The 15601-nt window shown below is 37.0% G+C and overlaps 1 protein-coding gene across 2 annotated transcripts in view; it reads left to right on the forward strand.

The window, feature by feature from the left end:
* The first annotated feature begins 2869 nt into the window (after nt 1-2869).
* Nucleotides 2870-15601, forward strand: part of zfyve9a (zinc finger, FYVE domain containing 9a) — a 46402-nt gene continuing 33670 nt past the window's right edge. For both annotated transcript variants that reach the window (XM_033982224.2, XM_033982225.2), the window contains exons 1-2: nt 2870-3087; nt 3946-4031. The gene's annotated coding sequence lies outside the window, so the exon portion shown is untranslated. The remainder of the gene's footprint in view (nt 3088-3945; nt 4032-15601) is intronic.

Genomic DNA, 15601 nt, shown 5'->3' on the forward strand with positions numbered 1-15601 from the left:
TTACTTTTTACAAGACGTCAGAGTCGGCGGACTTGTAACATAATGATCCATGGGTGTCAAAGATTATAATTATATAGCAGACACAAGCACAGTAGGCGTTTCTCATCATCAACAATTCAAGTTATAACAAATGCATTACTGTAGTTATGTCCATGAGCAAGACACTTCGCTCTGTTTGCCTGTATGAATGTGGTGTTTGACAGATGTGACTATCATTCTGCACCATCACATCTCCATCAGCCCTGGGACAGCTGTGGTTCCAGTCTCTATTAACCGAGAGTGGGCAGTGGATGAATCATTGGGCATTGGCTATAGTGCTTAGAATTTCAGCATTTTATAAGCTTGAAGGTGCACTATGTGACCGTTTTAGCGGAGGGTCTGCCTCTATGCTCGTCTCCGTGGATATTACTGCATTTCCCAGTCGTGTCTCTCAGCATTCAACTTATCCATCTTAGACTTCCTCAATAACAGGTGGTTTTATTGCTTAAAAACACCTTGTAAAACATGCACTGTGAGCAGGGTTGCCTCCTCTACACAAATCTGACCTGTAACTTGGCCTGGTCGCATCACCTGCTTGTATCCATGGCGATAAGGCAGTTTAGTGCTTGGTATTGATTTTGGGTTGTGGCTTATAAATTCTCACACTTTGAAGACCTAGTGACCAATATTATCTAGGAGATCTTTTCTTTTTATAATTAAGAAGTGGGGTGTGTTATTATGGCTTAGAATATAGTGTTTATATTTTCTTGGACAGTAAAAGCCAAGCCTGGTATTTCTTTTTTCATGCATTGTCACTAAAAGTCACTCCTAATGTTTACATCATAGTCCCCTTGATCACGTGAGTCTGTATGTGTCATCCTACCGCCTCCAGTACTGCGCTGTCATTCACAGAGATTCACGGGCCCCGGTGCAAGGTTACGGGAGGACGTGACTGCGGTACGTACGGGGGGTTGTGAGGGTCGTGTACCGCCGTGACGGGACAGTAGTAGACCCACCCCTGCGCTCCACCGTCAGCGCGCTCTCTCCAAAATGTCCCTGCGGCTGGGCTGGAGAGCGAGGCTGAAACACAGAACTGTGAAGAGAGCGGAAGGACGCACGGGGAAAACGGAAGTGACTCCCACAAAATAAGAGCATTGGAGAAAATCATGATCTGGGTAACTGCAGTTTCAGTGGAAATTGGTTTAATAGGGTAAACCTTAACTTAACAGCGCTTTTGAGAATGGATGAGATAGAAAAGATACAGATATTGATAGATGGATGGCTCACCTAGACGGTACTGTAGGATCTTCCACCTGCTTGTCTCCATGGGTACTGTTAAGAGGTAGCTGAATACATGTACTGAAAACATGTAGGCATATTCAGAATACACATTTGGAGTAACTATTCAGTACATAGCAAAAGCCAAAGTTAAATCTGTCAACTGGACAAAATGTTTTAGGAGTGAAGATGTTTCACTTCTCCAGTTCTGGTCAGATTGCTGATGGACTCTGCCTTATATCTATCTGAAAGGAGGAGCTGACTACACCGTTTCCATATGCTGTCTTCACTCCTATGTTTTGTCCAGTTGACAGATTTAACTTCGGCATTTGCTATGAATCGGACCTGGACGACTGAGGGATTACACAATCTGTATTTGGTACAGTTACTTTTTCAATTGCTGCATTCAGAATACAGTAACTTTCTTAAACTCAAAGAAATTCATGGCAGTGCTTCACATAATTTAGTGTTCTATAACTAAAAACATTTTCTAAGGAGGCCTATTATTGCCAACAATGCCTATGGATGGGCTATTCCTTTGACTGTAATGTTCCAAGGTGAGGCATTAAAATGATCTAGCTTCTAGCTTCAATTACAAGTCTTTCTATTGTCCTAAAATACCTTGAAAAACAAAAGCATTCTTACTCGAGTGATGTGTCTCTACAAATCTGACCTTAAACTCAACTGCTTTAATGCAGCAATGAAACATTCCAGACAAGCAATAACATCTCCATGAACACACGCAGGTGAAAAACCCCCTCTCCACCTGAAAAACATTGCAGAGTTAGTGGTGTGATCAAAGCCACAATAAATGGAAAAAAAAGTAAAGGGAGTCAAAGGGTTCACAACATGTGTATTAATTCAGCATAGAATCTCATTTCCTATGAAGTTGAGTGATGCAAAAAAAAAAAACATACATATAACAATAAAACATTATCATTCTTTGGTATATGTGTGAAATAATATATTTCTATATTACACAAAATGTCTACATTTCCAAAGCTCAAAATGCTCTGTTCCACCTTGTGTCATGAAGCAGAAATTTTCAAGTTAGCAGCTACCCTTTACCTTTAGTTGAGTAGGGATTGGCAATTCTAGGTCTGAAATTATCCAAATGATTCTAGTGAAGGTGTATGGAGTTTAAAAACACAGTGGAGCACTTCCTGTATTACCCCGTGACATCACAAGGTGGAACAGAGTGTTTTCATTTTGAAAGAAGAATTCAGCCTAAATATGCAGAATTTGTGTGATAAGCATGAATGTATGAATGAAACAAAACAGATATGCGTTTGATGAGGAAACGACATACATACAGCATAGATCAGAAAATAGTGTAATATAGGCAATTTAAATATTTGTTATTTATGTATTGTTCAGTACAACCTTTAGGCAAGGCAAGTTTATTCCTATAATACAATTCCTTACACAAGGTAATTCAAAGTGCTTAAGAAATACATTAAAATCACCTTTATTAAACCTTTATTATACCTTTATTAAACATTTATTAAACCTTCATTATACCTTTATTATACCTTTATTTAGAACCCGTTGCCCGGATACAGCCCTGCACATTCCCGCGTGCTTCTCCATTAGCTCCGGGTTTCTCTGAACGCTGGAAGCCTCGGGGGTGGATCCTGAGTGCTGCTGCCGCTGTCTGTCGCACAACTACGGCACACTACAGCCTCTACTTTCCGTGGTATCTGTGGATCACCGGAGCTTCTTTAACACCGCGAATAATTCAGAAACAACACCCCAAATGCGATCTGTTATGACGGATACCAACGTGGGCGCCTCTTGCAGGACTATGCACGCAAGATGAGGAGTCTTTTGGTGAGTAATAAGCCAGTTTTAATGAGGATTTCACAGGTTGTTGCTGATCTGAACCAATCACCGCCATTGCTACGGCTGTTAGGAACTATTCAGCGGGCATCGGTGGAGTTTGTAGCCGCAAAATGTGCTCCTTAACCGGGGGGAAATACCGTCTTGGTGGCGTTACCCTAACACCACCGACAATTACACAACACATTAACCTTATCGTTACCAATTCACCTTAACATAACGGAAACCTCACATTTTATTGCTTGTTTAAGAAGATAACAAAATAGTAAATAGTCTTAAATAGCTTGAAGCGTGCGCCGTTAGCTGGACCCTCCATGTTACCGACTCGTCACAGAAGCAAGTGTCCGTCAAAGCTTCAACTCGAGGCGGTCACTCTGCTCACGACTGCCCGCTGTATCACTCAAGCTAACCCGTGCAGCCGTAGCGTTACAACAGCGCTATAACTATGGTTTATGCGCTTATAAAACAATTCCCAGTCATAAAAATATACAATATGAACGATATTTGTAGTTTGGGGTGCGTTTATGGCCTTATGTGCTATTTTGTGTGCGTTTTAATACAGCTAGCAGCTTAAAGCTAATGCAACTACCCAAGTTTTGAAGCTAAATTGTCCAACTCTTGTATTGTCTATCCCACAATTTTGCTTACTTCATTTAATAACACAGACTCCTAAACCCCGTGCATAATATTTACTGTCTGGCTGGGAGAGTGTTTTGGTTCGTGTCTGTCATGGTAGTAAATTATTACATAACCAAAGGCTAATGAACACCTATCTGATCCCCTAAGTGTCTATGGTTTACTTGTTGATGTCTTTTACATTTGTATTTACCACACTATTTGTTTTTGCAGACGCTTGGTCAAAATGTGGAGGTGGATTCCTGGACAAGTGGGCCACACAGTTCCTCCCTGAGTCTCTTCACCATTGAGAAAAATAGGTAAGGTTGTACTTTCCTCAAGTATCACTTTACTGCAGACATTTCACATCAAGTACTGCGTAAGAAAATGATTATTATTCTGTAACATTCTAAAATAAGTTATTACAATTGAGGGTCAGCTAAAATGTGGTTTGGACAAGAGATATGGACACGGAAAAACAGGTGCAACCTTGTTCAGTGGTCAAGAGTGTAGAGTTAAAACCATACTTACATACGGAACATTTTCTATGGAGATACATTTTATACCATACTGTGGCACATTGTACCCAAAGGAACAACATTTCTATGGAAACAAGAAGGAGAACGTCCTCCTCCAGGCCAAATAAGAGTCAGGTTTGCTCACAGTAAGGACTCAAGTTTTTCAATGCAATAAACACGTCTAAAATGTTTTTAAAACTACTTTTATTTTTGTCAAAATTTTGGTTAAAATGCAACATACTGTATTTTTAAGTAAACTCTACTTTGCTTATATAAATTAAGATTAGAAAAGTAAAAAAAAAAAAAAAGATTTAAAGAATATTTATTTGAAACTAAACCAGGTAAATCTAGAGTGAACCAGGACCATACCAGGACCATACCAGGACCAAACCAGGACCAAACCAGGACTTGAAACACTACTTATACCCCTACCAGAATCTCTCTTGTACATTACTGTCAAGCCTAATGCAGTGTGTAATCTCTTTAATTTACTTCTCTGGACTACTCTGCATCTTTCCAGCAGACGCAGACTTCACTATTGTTGCTGTCAACTGGAGAAACTTAAAGCTGAAATATGATACTACTTTTAAATCTATAGCTTTGGCTCTGGTTGTATCCTACACTAAAGAAAGTGTGCTGAAACGCTGTGAGGGTTAATTGAAGAGACAGATACAAGGGGCTGCTTTCTTTAGAAAGCTCAGACAATGAGTGTCTGGTACGTCAACAGGACTCAACCAGGAGGACTGAGCCAGGACCTAAGCCATGACTAAACCATGACTTAACTAGGACTAGAGTTTGTACTGAACCAGGACTAAAGTAAGACTAGGCCGCTACCGCACTAAACTAGATATAAGTCAGAACTAAACCAGATCTAAATCAGGACAAAAATAGGTTTAAACTGAGCATTGAGCCAGGACTGAATCAGGACTAAACCAGGACTTGAACCATGTCTAAACAATGTCTAAAACATACTTAAGCTGGGACTTAAACCAAGACTTAAACCTAGGGATATCAGCGCTGATACTGAAGCATTTGTTGGACCAGATATCAGCTGATATTTTGGTTGTACATATAAATTGATGTATTAAGACTATTTAGTGGTCATAGTTGGCCTTAGTCTCATAATGTTTGAGTTTTTATTTATAGAATATTGTTTTGTAGTTACTTGAGAGATAAATAACAGCTATATAACACATTTGGTTTCTGTCCTATTTTATTTTAAGGAAATAGCAAAAGAAAAATATAAGATAATCAGACCTGGACGTCTAAGGGATTATACAGATATCTTTAAGGAAATAAATGCAGTTATCAGCAGATATCTAATGCTATAGTCTCTGAATCAGTATCAGAACTGAAAAAGCAGGATCGGGGCATCCCTACTTAAACCCTGACTAAACCCAGGCAAAGCCCGAGCTAAACCTGGACTAAACCCGGACTAAACCACAGTTGGTATCTACCTGTAGCTGGTTTGTAAATGCTTTTAGTTTTAATTGAGTAGACAGATACACAGCACTGCTTCTCTTTAATAGCTCAAACTTTGAAGATTGAGGTTACTGTACAAAAGTATTACAAGTGATTCCCTGATGAAACGTGTCGTTGTTTTATCGTGTTTTTGTCCCAGAGTTTAAACACAGATCAAAACAAGAGAGAGTAACAGAAGCGTGGAACAGATTTTGACGTGAAGTGCTTTGAAACCAAGCCAGATCTCCAGCTCTTTGCAAGCTTTTTTTTCAAATCTTTCACTGTCTTTTGTCAACTCAGAATCACTTAAATCAATGTGGCTTTTGTTGTGCAAGTATGGATGTGTGCGCTGTGCTCGGTTGGTTTGCAGTTAGAAAAAGGTTACAGAGGTTTACCAAAAAGAAAGAGTATAAGTGCTTTCAAATGGATGAATAGTGGTTGTTGAATTAAATATTTATAATATTTAATTAATATCTTGTGTCATAAATATTTATGAATCCAGATTTTCACATTACATAATTCTGCCTTCTCTGATATAATTTCAATTTTATTTATTTGTAACATGAATAATAATTATTTAGTCTTTTGTTTAATCTTATTATGTGTTATAATCTTACTCAATTTTGCACCCTTTAAGACATATGAAATTATTATTCTGAACATCAAATAATAATTTTTCACAATTTCCATGTGAAAGAGGTAATTGAAAACTAGGGATGGGTATATGATATATGGCCTGCTGCTGTGGCCAGTATGTGATATTTGCAGATATTTGTATTTATCTGAGATATAAAGTCATTAGTTACATGTTTGTGTAAACATACAGCTATATAAATGTATATAAATATCTTTAGTGCATCAGATTTGTCTGTTTGAACAGACTAAGAACAATCTGGGAATGACACATGGACACAAGCGCTGAAAAAATATTGGCATCAAATATCAGTGTTGAATATACGAAATATTAGCCAATATGATAGAGAATAAAATGTATTGTTATCGGTCGATACCAATACTGGATATCATCCATGCCTTGAAAAGCAAGCCTATTGCGTAGGAAAACTATATCTATGCAATTTGCTAATTACATTATTGTGGGTAGCCCTTATCCAGTTTTAATTATGTCACAGATGTGATTAGTAAATAAATATACGGGGAGTGCCTTTTATTTCTGCTTTCAAAAACCCACCAACTGTACCTCCCATCAGGGTTGAGAGTTAGTCATTTTAACTGTCAATAATGAGCTTGGGTCTTTAAAACTTTGCCAGTCGGTGCCAGTTAAAATAAAAACAGTCTGGATTGTTTATGTTCAGTAAATTGTTATTGATAGCCATTTTTATTTGACTTTGATATGATAAAACTCTACAAAACACCAGCTCTACCTCCAGTATTATTTATTTATTCAGTAATGCCTTAATAACCTGACCAGAGCAGGACTCCTCCCCAGTCTATTCCAGTTTCTCTTCTGGGCGTCAGCAGCAGTTACATAATAATGAAGTGTCACTTAGTCACGCAGAGCATAAATGTTTTTAAGTGGAGTTTGGGCCAGAGGAAGCCAGCATTCTCAGGCCTTCCTGTGTCCAAATTGAACTGTGGACTCCAGGATGTGAGGCTGCATATCGAGGAAGCTTAAAGAACCAGATACAAAGCACTGAAGAATAATGCTAATGCTAAGTAGAAGGAGAGGACTGCTGAGCTATGTTCTCAGGCTTATTTGAGTTGGCTTTAGTTCTGTCATGATAATTATTAGTTCAACTTATTGTTCAATACATTATAGATGGAATCATTTTTGGGGGTCATTTTTTAGGGATAATTTTTCTGTACTATGATTAGATTTGAGGCAGTAGAGGGTTGAATAGATAACTTCTATGATGCATTAAGTATTTATTTAATTTATTGCAGCTCATGTTCATTAAAGCAGACCTATTATACTAAATTGACATTTTTGAGCTTTTAACCAGTTGTTTTTCCCTTATTTGCCCTTTGAAGTTTGTATTTAGAGTGATTCATGCCTGTTTGAGAAATCTTTGTTCTCCTGTATTCAAGACATCAACTCCCATTTTCACCGCAGAACTCAGTGGACTTGTATTTTTAGATCTTTATTGTGATTTAAAATATCCAGATCATAACATAATGATCCACAGGTGTCATAGATACTTTAACAGCTAATTTGTTCAAACAAAATTCAATATTCATATTCAAAAGTTAGTGTTATTAATGAAACATAATTTCTTTCTTTGGTATGATTGGCTTGAAAAGTTGGAGCTAGCAGAGGAATTATTATGAAATATAAACCTGTTTTGATGTTGTGTATATGTTTTGACCTCTGTTCAATTAACTGAGATTTCAGGATTAGGATTTGAAAAAATGAGTTCAAAGTTATTTTTTGTTCTGTTTTGCTTGCTTATCGCTGTAAAGGTCAGACATGGGTCTCTTTTGATTCCTAACGGCGTGAGTTTTCTGAATGCAGCCTTTGTCTCCAGAACAAACCACTCTTGTCACATTGTTTTTACACAATTCGTTACACTTTAACTGTGAAATCATTGTTATTTTTCTTCAAATTTTCACTTAGTCTGAACATTATAAACTGAAAGGGTCTAAAGTTTATACTTAAGGGTTTATTAACAAAAATTATGTGAAAAATCAAATGTTTTTATTTTATTTTATTTATTTTTTTAAATGTGCTTATAAATGTCTTGGTTGAGGCTCAAGTCTAGCTCAAATGTGAATGGACCATAAAATTAACCTCAGAAGGGCAAAAATACATGCTCTGTGCATCAATGAGTTGACTAAAAGGGAGTGATGTCATGTGCTGGAAAAAGACGTACAAACTATTAAAGGGCTGATCCATGTTACAACGTTTCCTTATCAAAAACATATCTGGAGTTGTGTTTTGTTTCATTCACATGTTTAGCACGCAAATCCTGAATATTTAGGGTGAGTTTTTTTCTCAAACAGAAACCACTTCCACCGTGTAATGTCATGTGGTAATACAGGAAGTTCTCTACTGTGTTTTTAAACATTGGAGCACTTTTAAATATTTTTGAAGAGGTAACAACATTCTAATATGACTAAAAGCTCACAGGAGTCAGTGTTACATAATACAGGACCTTTAAGTATTTGATCCAAACTTCAGTCATATGATCATCACAAGAGTTCATGGAATTTCAAATAATTATACAGAAAAGTACTAGGAAAGGATTATTTAGTATTTAGCTGTTAAAAAAAAAAAAGCTTAACAGATTAAAGTCACAATTCCCTCCTCAAACTAACTCACTTCCCTTTTCTGCTTTGGCCCATATACATTCTTATAATCCCGTTAAAACAGTTAGTTATCAGGATTGCCTATGACACCATTGACCGATTAATAGATTAAAGAACTACTATGGGCCTAGATACATTACTATTATCTAAATTCAAATGGTTTGTTTATACAAAGCCTAAATCACAGTTTTACTTTGCCATTGTTTCTGACATCCTTTCCTGGTGTTATTCCCATGGCAGTACTGTACATTCTTGTAGGGATCATTAAACTGTATCATTATTCATTCTTTCATCACACTGCTGTGTTGAATCCACTGGAAGCTCCTCCTCCTCCTCCCCTCCTGTCTGCATCTGTCTGACACTATACAGGCCTCATAAATAAATGTACAGTCGCTTCACTGGACTCTAATTACAACTTAGCATGGAGATGTATTGCTACTTATAATGGTTCAATAGTGTCCATACTGAGTGGATTAATGTCTTATAGATTTTCAATGTGAACTGACCACACTAAGTTTAATGATGTCAATCCATCAGTTATTTGATGTGTTACGTTTTAAGATCCATTTCAATAAGTATAATACGTCTGCGTTCAGGCTGTAATGACTTTTAAGCATTATGATGGCCATGCTGGCTTTTCAAAGTCTGATCTCGTCAGATTTCAGAAGCTAAGCAAGGCTGGGCCTGGTTAGTTCTTGAATGGGAGACCACAGGGAATATCAGGCACCACATTTACTAGTTAATTTGAAACGGTTTGCTGTGATCCACCAAAGTTTTTTTTAATGAGGTAACAGCACCCTGAGTGTTTTGTTTCATTCACACATGTTTGAGTAATCCTTTTAATTATTTTTTGTATTATTTTTCTGTCTACATCTTCAATGCTCAAAATGCTCTGTGATGTCATGTAGTGGTAGTTTTCAAGTTAACAGCTACCTTTTACCTTTAGTTCAGTAGAGACAGGGAAATCCAGGGCTGAAATTATCCAAATGATTCTAGGGTAGGTGCATGGAGTTTAAAAATGAAGTGGACCACACTTGACATCATAAGGTGGAACAAAGTGTTTTCAGTTTGAGAGAAGAACTCAGCCTAAATATGCAGATTTGTGTGATAAACTTGTGTGAATAAAACATGATACCACTCTGGATTAGGGAAGGGACGATATTAAAATTTAGATTATCACGATTATTTTGACCAAAATAATTGTGATTGACGATATTATTGTGATAATTATTAAACCAAGGTTTACAGTTTTTAAAAAAGTCACTAAAACATCAATTACCATACAATTTGCAGGTGTCTGGGCAATCACGATTATTGTTTTTTGCTGCATCTGAAATTAACAATAAATGAATAATAAATTTGTCAATTATAAGTCTTGACTATAAAAAAAACACATGAACTAACCTAAGAAAGGCCCAGAAAAAGGATATGATAAAGAATATGTTGGAATCGCAGCCATCAGCTGTGCAAAGTACTATTTAGCTAGCACTAGGAAAGTTGACACAAACACATACCATTATTCATTCAAATCCAAACTAACACAGATTACGTTCAATAGTTTGTACATGATATGTTACTTACGATGGCTATTTTTGGCTCAAGTTTGTCAAACATTGCAGGATGGTTGGCTCTCATAAATGTGCATGCAAGTTGCTTGTGTTTGCCCTCGGAGCCACAACTTTTTTCGGCAGGTTCTGCAGATTGGTGGCTCATCTTGTTGGTCTTGTTTTTCAAATCCATAATAATTCCACACTTCAGACTTCACCTTCTTGAATGAAGGATGTAAACGGTGGTGAAGAACTATCCCCAATTCAGAAAAAGCACAGAAGCTAACAAGTTTCATTGCCATGATAAAGGGCCCCCTTGTGGGCAAACACAAGAACTGACATCTAAACATTGTATTGAAATCGTAAACATGAGGCAGTCTGGTGCTGTAAAGGTGATAATAATAATGTGCAATGATCACGAGTATTAAAAATGCCACAAATGATTAATTGCGGACCTTTTTGATCGTGATCAGCGATATTATCGTATATTGTCCCTTCCCTACTCCGAATATGTTTTTGATAAGGAAACAACATTGTAACAGAGATCAGAAAGTTACATAATATAGATCCTTTAAAAAGCATCAGTTTGTATTTTAAACTTATATTTAAGGAAGTACATTCTGTCTAGTCACAGTCCGATAACCAAAACCCATTTACTCCGCAGTGCTATTTCCACCCTTGTATTTCCTGCGATGCTATTTCTTCTCCCTGTCTCTCTGTTTGTGTACCATCTTAAGTTTACGTCTAAAAATACACCACTGCCTCATGCGCTCTGACTGAAAATGCATTATTCAGTTTGGCTTCTGCAGGTAATTAAATGTTAATCAGGGCTGGGCTGTCCTGGTGTAGGCGTGGTACCCTCTGTTTGAAGTTAAGGGAAAAACATTAATTACAGTTGAATGAAAATGTGAATAATAAGGCATTTATTTGTATTTATTTGTAAAGCATTTTCTAATAATCATTAGAAAATGCTTTCCAATAAAAATATATATATACAATTACTGTGGCAGTAAAATATCTATAAACATTTAAAACAACCAAAGACCAATAAAAAGACCTTAACATTTACTACTGATATTGCTGAGGCCATCAACATTCCCTGGGAGTGTGATGCTAACTAGATGCACTACTCTGTCTGAAGACTTTAATCTGAGCTTTGTTGTTTAAATCCATTTGTATTTTTTTTTATTGACTTACCAGACAATCTAAAACAAATATTTGGCTGTGTTTGCTAATGTGTGTATTGTATAACCATGGTAACTGCAGAATATTCTGCCACAGACATTCAGAATACACCCCCCTCCTTGCATGATGCTGCTGCAAGTATCAGTACTGAATACATGCTTGCAATGAACAAAGCCCTTTCCCTATGTCTCTCTCCTCACTCAAAAATGAACTACTGACCCTACATAAATACATTCTACTACATTTTTCTTTATGCTTCATGATCCATCCATTTTCTTCTACTTATCTGGTGCCGGGTCGCGGGGGCAGTAGTCTAAGCAGGAACTCCCAGACTTCCCTCACCCCAGACACGTCTTCCAGCTCCTCCGGTGGGACCCCAAGGCATTTGCAGGCCAGCCGAGAGACATAGTCCCTCCATAGTGTCCTGGGTCTTCCCCGAGTCCCTCTCCCGGTGGGACATGCTTGGAACACCTCCCTAGGGAAGGGCTCCTCTCAACATGGAGGAACAACGGCTCTACTCCGAGCTCCTCCCGTGTAACTGAGCTTCTCACCCCATCTCTAAGGGAGCACCCAGCCACCCTGTGGAGGAAACCCATTTTGGGTGCTCATATCCACGCTCTTGTTGTTTCAGTCATTACCCAAAGCTCATGACCATAGGTGAGAGTAGGAACGTAGATTGACCGGTAAATCGAGAGCTTTGCCTTTCAACTCGGCTCCTTTTTTACCACAACAGTCCGATACAACGACCACATCATGGCAGACGCTGCACCGATTGGCATGTCAATCTCACGCTCCATCCTTCCTCACTCGTGAACAAGACCCCGAGATACTTGAACTCCCCACTTGAGGCAAGGACGTACCACCCAAACGGAGATGCTGCATCAATTGTAATTAATTAGATCATCTTGAAATCTAAATAAATAAATAAAGTCCACATTACATTTTTTGGAATGTATGGGACCATTTAATATGTTCAAAACTTGCTACCCGGTTGTTCAGACCTATATAAACATGTTCTGAAATGCATGGGATTCTTGTATTAGTTTAGCAATTCAGATTTCAGTTTTCCTCAGTTGTTAAAGCTCCTGTCGTTTTCATATTGTACATAACACTTTTTTTTTTTTTTTCTTTAATACATAGAAGCTAAACAAACCTCACAATGTGGAACAGATATTTTTGAGCTTTGGAGATGTAGACAGACTAATAATGCAGAATTATTCAAATGTGTGAATGAAATAACACAACTTCAGGTATGTTTTTGAGGAGGTAACAGCATTATAACATGGCTAAAAATTCACATTGGTCAGTTTTGCGTAATATTCATGCGTTTCAGACACTGGAGTTGTGTTTGTGAGGACCCATAGAGGACCTTTCCTCATTCAAAAGATATAATATTTTGATTTGAATTACTTAAATGCTATGACCACACTGGATGGTTGCCATAACTTGAAACCCATGAATTTAAGGAAGTCTTATGAGGATGTACTAAATGTGGTTCAAAATATTGTTGATCTTTAGAAAAAAAAGAACATTCCCACCAACAGAAAATACATTTTTGTTTGAGTTGGTTTTGTTTTTCACTAACTACTAAATTATGCCAAATATCTATAAAACTGTTTTGGATGCTTATTTGTTTTCATTTGGAATAGATATAATATTATAAGTAAGCCCTGTGGGAGGAGATGTTTTTGCTTTGTCTGGAATATTTTACAGTATGGCATTAAACATATTCTACAGTATCTTGCATAGGGTTCGAGACTAATGCCATTCCATCCCTGTCATAATCTTATCATGCTGGTGTTGAAAGGCAGCATCAGTGCATTTATCATACACTTTATTGTTATCATCGTCATTTACAGAGCTTTAAGTGTGCCACAGATATTGCTATATCACAGCATTAATCTGTAACTTTGACCGGTTCAGAACTGACTCTGCATCATTTATTGGCAGAATGTCCGGTGTAGGGACTTTCAGTATAAGAGCACACATTATTATTAATACAGCCATGTACTAATACTTGCTCTTAACACTGTACATTTTGCACATATTTACATGAACAAGTGCAACATATTACACTGTTTATATTTTACATTACACTCCAAATAGAAAAGTAGTAAATCCTTCCATTTTTAGCTTGTTGACAGATTACCATCATAAATGGTAACTGGTGAATATTGACTTTCACTGTTCATGCTTGTAAGTAACTGCTAGGTATAAACCCTATTGAGTAGCAGCAGCCATGGCCCCATGCTTCATGTCGACAAAGCTACTGTTGCCTCTTTTTTAGTTTTTCAACATATCACAGGCCCACTTTTAGATCTATCACTTGAATCTGTAGCCCAGTCTGCATCACTAAATGCTATAAGATCAAGATATCCCTTGTTTTTTCAAATACACCTTTCAAATATCTTAGTAGAAGCTTGCTGCTGTCCATTGATGGTCTTTTGGCTCTGACAAATATTGGGATAATTTACTCACAATCCAACCCCCAGTCTAGTTGTATACAAGTCAAATATATCAAGCTGCATACAAGTACACAATGCCTCCCTGCATCAACTGGCTCACCATCACTTTCGAAGTTGTGTTTTTGCTCATAAGGAGTAGAACGTGGCTTACGGTCTGACATATTAAATCTAAATATTTTTGTGATATACCATGTTTGGTTTAGTTTTATCTCTTTGGCTTGTGTGCAGTCAATATCTAGGAAATGTTTAAGGTAATCAAGATATAATAATCATCATAATCATAATCATTCACCATCTTATACATTTCACTTAACATTTCTGAGTGACTCTTCTAGACCTATCACGATATAAGATAAAGCCAGTAAGCAGTTTTAAAATAGAAATTATCATTAAAAGGCCTCAACAAATAAACTGCTGAATGAAGCAGTAATTAGCCATAGAAGTGACTTATTCATGCCTCTATAGCTCAAATCTTCACGCATTACAACAAAAATAACTTAAGTCTGCTCAATTTTGCAAAGAAAAAGTCTGCATGATAAATATTGAGCCCCAAAATATATTGCTCCAGCTTTCATATATTCAATGATAAGTCGATACAGTGATTATCATGACAGGCCTAGACTCACTGTTAGTAGCAATGATAAACATTATTGACCCAAATGATCAGAATTACTCTCCCACTCTCTTTTCTATTTTTTGTAAACTCAGTGATATATGGGATTTTGTTTGTAACCTCTCTCACATAAATGATCGTTTAACATTTTGATCCAATTTCTCCCAGATGGTTTCAAGTCATATAAAGATTTGTTCAGTTTGTACAGTAACTTTTCACCTCATAGATTGTCAAGTCCTGTGCACACCCGTAGCAGGCTTATTCTAATCAATTACATTTCCAAATAGACAAGCAGATGGTGGATCAGAAAAGTTACAGTGTTCCTTTAAATGAGATCCACCCTTGTTAATAATTCAAAAAGTGGCTGCTCTCTGATATGTGTACCTTGTGTCTTTACCTTCTCTATGTTTAAGATGCTGCTGTTAGTAATACTACCTCCTTCAAGTGTAACTATATCCTTGTGGCCTATACCTTTCTGGTTAAACTGACTTGAAAATGTGTCAGGTCCAATTAGGGCTGAAATATTTGGGGAAAATATCTCATTTTTATTTTTCTGACAAACATTGCAATTATGTTTAGGTTTACAATTTATATTTTAAATTTAGATTCTGTTCAAAATTCAAATTAATACAATAATCACGTTTCAGAACATGTTTGTATAAATCTAAACCACAGGGTTAGCTGTTTTTATGGAAAATATTTAGTTTGTAGAGGAAATTATAGTACTTAATTTATAGTCATAGATGTCACTTGTCCACTAACCTGAAGGTCGGACGTTTGACCCCGCTTTTACCAAGTTCTGTTGTTATGTCCCGATGTAAGACACTGGACACCCAC

Source organism: Periophthalmus magnuspinnatus, chromosome 17, assembly GCF_009829125.3.
Source record: "Periophthalmus magnuspinnatus isolate fPerMag1 chromosome 17, fPerMag1.2.pri, whole genome shotgun sequence".
Lineage (NCBI taxonomy): Eukaryota > Metazoa > Chordata > Actinopteri > Gobiiformes > Gobiidae > Periophthalmus > Periophthalmus magnuspinnatus.